The sequence below is a fragment of the Dreissena polymorpha genome, chromosome 15 (assembly GCF_020536995.1).
Source record: "Dreissena polymorpha isolate Duluth1 chromosome 15, UMN_Dpol_1.0, whole genome shotgun sequence".
Classification (NCBI taxonomy): domain Eukaryota; kingdom Metazoa; phylum Mollusca; class Bivalvia; order Myida; family Dreissenidae; genus Dreissena; species Dreissena polymorpha.
This window is the reverse complement of record NC_068369.1, coordinates 40265945-40272042: the sequence shown is the minus strand read 5'-3', so window position 1 is coordinate 40272042 and position 6098 is coordinate 40265945.

Here is a 6098-nt window from a genome sequence, read left to right as displayed (position 1 = left end):
TGGCTGAATTTTGTTATTTTAAAACCTTGTCAACACTCTAGAGGCCACATTTATTGTGTGATCTTTATAAAACTTAGCCAGAAGACTTGTCCCCATGACATCTTGGACGAGTTCGAAAATGGTTCCAGTGGGTTGAAAAACATGGCCTCAATTGGGCGGGGGATTTTTCCTTATATGGCTATAGTAAAACCTTGTTAACACCTTAGAGGCCAAATTTATGGTCCGATCTTCATAAAACTTGATTAGAACATACGTCCCAATGACATTTTGGATTAGTTCCAAAATGGTTCTGGTCTGTTGAAAAACATGGCCACCAGATAGTAAAACCTTGTTAGCACTCTTAAAGTTACATACATGTAGTTCACTCTTCATGAAACTTGGTCAGAACATTTGTTCTAATAATATCTTGGGGCTGCACCTAGCACCTGTATCTCAGGTGAGTGACTTTGGGCCTTTAAGACCCTCTTGTTTTAAATCCATGTATATTTTTTGCATATCTGTGCAATAAATTCCTCTCAAATGACCGCTAGGAATTTCACATCTAGTTCTGCCTTTTGTACTTGCGATCTCTCATGTATATTTATGGCTGGTCCATTATTTCATTATCCTCATCAACATAATGTATTTAATTTGGCTTTTCATTTATGGAAATGTCTGTATGTGGCTATCATGTTTTTTCTGGGAAAACTTGCTAAACTGTACTTGATTGCAGAACATTTCAATGAGGCTTCGGAAATGTGGGCCTTTTTGGTCAAGGTTCAAGAAAAGTATTTTGAATAGGTACTCAACAGGTCAATGTCTGATGAATTTAATTATTTGTATGTCAACCTATGTCAAAGCCACTTTTACCTACTGGTAGGTCAATGTCACGATATGGACTACGATAGGTCTTATTGGGTCATGGTTTCACATCCTGGTTCTTGGATTAGTTTACAAAGGTCAAGATACATTGATAAGGATTTTTAAAGGGCCAAATTAAATCATGGTCTCATTGTTATTTGAAACCTTCTGCTTTAATTATTTTATTTTATTTTACACCAGTATTTTAGGAACAACCAAGCAGGCAGTTGGGTGGCAGAAAATATTTGTATGTAGCATAACTTTGTTAGGCAGGGATACATTACCAAATAACTTGCCATATGTCATGAGACGAAAAGTTGCACGTAAGAACCAGGTCCTTAGGTCAAAGGTTGATGTCACAATTCAAGGTTTGATGTTGAAAATTTGTACTAGATACTTTGCAGCAAAACTTTGTCTAGAGTCAACTGATTTCTAATAACCTGGCAGATATGATCAGCATGATTAGAAGGAGTGTAGCACACAAGAACAAGGTCATAACGGTTAAGGTCAAGGTCAAATTTCAAGTTAAGTGGTCAATTTTTTTTATACTTTTGTATTTGACTCTTTGACTTTGTTCAACACTGCGGGATTTCTTAATCAATTGGCAAAAATGATCAGCATGATAAGACAGAGTATCAGACCAAGTACTGTATCTAGCTAGGTCTAAGGTGAAAGTTTTATACCATAGGTAAAATTTAGGAAATTTGTACTTGACACTTTGGAGCATAACTTTGTCAAGGATGATTTTTAGCTCGACTATTATATATGAAATATATATAGTGGAGCTATCCTACTCACGTCGGCGTTAGCGTCTGCTTTAGCGTTAGTGTCTGCATGCAAATGTTAAAGTTTTCGTACTACCCCAAATATTTTCTTTCTCCCTTCACATATTGCTTTCATATTTTGCATACTTGTTTACCAACATGACCCCAACCTATAAACAAGAGCAGACAACTCTATCAAGCATTTTGTCATAATTATGGCCCCTTTTCCATTTAGAATATGCAGCAAATGTTAAAGTTTTCGTACTATCCCATTTATTTTCATTGTCCCTTGACATATTGCTTTTTAGCTCACCCGAGCACAACGTGCTCATGGTGAGCTTTTGTGATCGCCTTTTGTCCGTCGTCCGTTGTGCGTCGTGCGTTGTCTGTTGTGCAACATCAACATTTGCCTTGTTCACTCTCTATAGGCCACATGTATTGTCCAATCTTCATGAAATTTGGTCAGAAGATTGGTTTCAATGATATCTTGCATGAGTTCGAAAATGGTGACGTTTGCTTGAAAAACATGGCTGCCAAGGGGCGGGGCATTTTTCCTTATATGGCTATATATGGTTTTAACAAAATCTTGTTAACTCTCTAGAGGCCACATTTATTGTCCGATCTTCATGAAACTTGGTCAGAAGACTAATCCCAATGATATCCTGGACGAGTTCGAAAATGATGCCGGTTGGTTGAAAAACATGGCCGCCAGGGGGCGGGGCATTTTTCCTAATATGGCTATAGTAAAACCTTGTCAACACTCTAGAGGCCACATATATTGTCCAATCTTCATGAAATTTGGTCAGAAGGTTGGTTTTAATTATATCTTGAATGAGTGTGAAAATGGTAACGTTTGCTTGAAAAACATGGCCGCCAAGGGGCGGAGCATTTTTCCTTATATGGCTATGAATGGCTATAGAAAAACTTGTTAACTCTCTAGAGGCCACATTTATTGTCCGATCTTCATTAAACTTGGTCAGAAGATTCATTCTTATAATATCTTGGACGAGTTCGAAAATGATGCTGGTTGGTTGAAAAACATGGCCGCCAGGGGGCGGGGCATTTTTCCTTAAATGGCTATAGTAAAACCTTGTTAACATTCTAGAGGCCATATTTATTGTCCAATCTTCATGAAATTTGGTCAGTAGATGAGTTTGAAAATGGTAACAGTTGCTTGAAAAACATGGCCGCCAAGGGGCGGGGAATTTTTCCTGATATGGCTATATATGGCTATAGTAAAATCTTGTTAACTCTCAAGAGGCCACATTTATTGTCCGATCTTCATGAAACTTGGTCAGAAGATTCATCCCAATAATATCTTTGATGAGTAAGAAAATGATGATGGTTGGTTGAAAAACATGGCCGCCAGGGGACGGGGCATTGTTCCTTATATGGCTATAGTAAAACCAATGATATCTAAAATGATTTAAAAAATGGTAACCTTTGCTTGAAAAACATGTCTGCCATGGGGCGGGGCATTTTTCCTTATATGGCTATGTATGGCTATAGTAAAATCTTGTTAACACTCTAGAGGCCACATTTATTGTCCAATCTTCATGAAACTTGGTCAGAAGATTTATCCCAAATAATATCTTGGACGAGTTCGAAAATGATGCCAGTTGGTTGGAAAAAAAACAAAACGCCAGAGGGCGGGGCATTTTTCCTTATATGGCTATAGTGAAACCTTGTTAACACCCTAGAGGCCACATTTATTTTCCGATCTTAATGAAACTTGGTAAGAAGATTTGTCCCAATAATATCTTGTTATCTCAGGTGAGCGACTTTGGGCCTTTTAGGCCCTCTTGTATATTTTGCATACTTGTTTACCAACATCACCCCAACCTATAAACAAGAGCAGACAACTCTATCAAGCATTTTATCATAATTATTGCCCCTTTTATACTTAGAATATGCATATTATTGATAAATCTATGTTAAAGTTTGCGTACTACTCCAAATATCAAGTATTTTGACATAATTATGGCCCCTTTTACACTTATATTATTGAATATTTTGCTCAAATTGCCATAACGTCTTTATTTATGATCACATTTTATTATTACTATGACAAAACAACACTTATCTGAATACCACAATGGATTCCACCCAAACAATACCCCACGCCCCTACCAGAATCCCTCCCCCCCCCAACCTCACCCCCCCCCAATTTTTTTTTTAACATCATCTTATAAATTACCACACCCAACATTATACCCCCCTCTCACCCCCCCTAACCCCCCCCCTCTTAAAAAAAAAAACAACAACATTTTTTAAACATCTAATAAATTACCCCACCCCACATCATTATAACCCCCTCTCACTCCCCCCCACCCCCCACCCCCCTACCCCCCACCCCCCTACCCCCCACCCCCCCCCCCAAATTTATTTTTTAAACATCATCTAATAAATGACCACACCCCCACTATACCCCCCTCTCACCACCCCCCCCCCCCCCCCCCACCCCCCCCCTCCAATTTTTTTTTATTTTTATTTTTTTCCTTTTTTTATTTTTGAAAGATCGTTTAATAAATTATTGAATATGAACAATGTCCCCATGATGGCTTACGTTATACTGTCAAGCACTCGAATAGTCGAGCACACTGTCCTCTGACAGCTCCTGTCCAAATAACTTGGCATAAGTGATCAGCATTATAAGATGGAGTGTCAAGTGTAAGGTTGAGGTCACAGTTCAAAGTTAGAGGTCAAATATAGGGAATACGTATTTAGAACTTTTAGGAGTATAATTTTGTCTAGCATGGATTGATTTTAAAATAAATGCTTGATGTGACAGAACATGAGCAAATAAAGGAATCTGAAATAAATTTGAAGTAGTAACTATCATACCAAGTTGTGCTCACTATATTCAAGTCAATTCATCAAATATCAAGGTTACAATTTAAAGTCAAAGGTTAAATTGGAGAAATTAATTGAGACTTAATACAATCGTTACCATAACATATTTCAAAATCTTGTATCTTTGTGACAATTGTATTCTTGTTTAAATGTTGTTAACCTTTTAGATTATTCAGGGAAAATTATTAAAATTTATACAGATATGCTAGAGATGCTGTAATATGACCTATTAACTGACTTTTTTTTTAACTTTGGAAATTTGTATTTCTTAAACGGAGAGGGACATTCAATGTTTGTTTCTACTGTTTTTCCCACAAGTAGTCTTGTTAATTGCAGGTATCTAATTACAGTCAAGCTTGTTCACATTTGTAAAGCACATTTTGCAGTTTCACTGCTTATCTAATGTAGACCTTCATTGCTTAGAGATACCGGTAATTTGGTTATAAAAATACATTTAAGAATGCTATTAAATGTTTGTTCTTTTGTGGAACATTCGTTATTGTTATAGCCAAAATAAATAAAAAATATATAAACCATCCTGTGTTTTCATGACTGTTATTTCATCTCCCAAGACTGTTATTTCAGATCTCCCAAGACTGTTATTTCAGATCCCCCAATACTGTTATAAGCTCCACTTGCCAGAGGCCAGCGGGGCTTATGTCATGGTCCTGTGTCCGTCGTGCGTGCGTCTATGCGTTCGTGCGTGCGTGCGTTAACTTTTCCTTAAAACATCTTTTTCTCCTAAACTACTGGTCCAATTCTGATCAAATTTCTCAGGAATGTTCCTGGGGTGAACCTCTTTCAAATTTGTTCAAATTATTCCCCTGGGGTCAAATTTGACCCTGCCCCGGGGGTCACAAAAAATGAAAATTTGCTTATATAAGGCCTATTTTGTGAAAACTTTCAAAATTTTCTCGTCCATAACCATTGGGCATGGGGCTATCAAATTTGGTATGTAGAGACATCTAATAGTCCTCTACCAAATTTCTTCAAATAATGCCCCTGGGGTCAAATTTGACCCTGCCCCTGGGGTCACAAAATTGAACATATGCTTATATAAGGCCTATTTTGTGAAAACTTTCTTCTTCAAATTATGCCCCTGGGGTCAAATTTGACCCAGCCCAGAGGGTCACAAAATTGAACATATGCTTATATAAGGCCTATTTTGTGAAAACTTTAAAAAATCTACTTGTCCATAACTGTATGGCATAGGGCTACCAAATTTGGTATGTAGTGACATGTAATAGTTCTCTTCTTAGTTTGTTCAAATTATGCCCCTGGGGTCAAATTTAAAACTGCCCCGGGGGTCACAAAATTGAATATATGCTTATAAAGGTCTTATTTTTTGAAAACTTAAAAAAAATTCTTGTCCATAAACATTGGGCCTAGGGCTACACAATTCGGAATGTAGTGACATCTTATAGTACTCTAACAAGTTCGTTCAAATTATGCCCCTGGGGTCAAGTTTGACCCTGCCCAGAGGGTCACAAAATTGAATATATGCTTATATAAGGCCTATTGTGGGAAAACTTTCAAAATTCTCTTGTCCATAACTGTATGGCATAGAGCTACCAAATTTGGTATGTAGTGATATCTTATAGTTCTCTACCAAGTTTGTTCAAATTATGCCCCTGGGGTCAA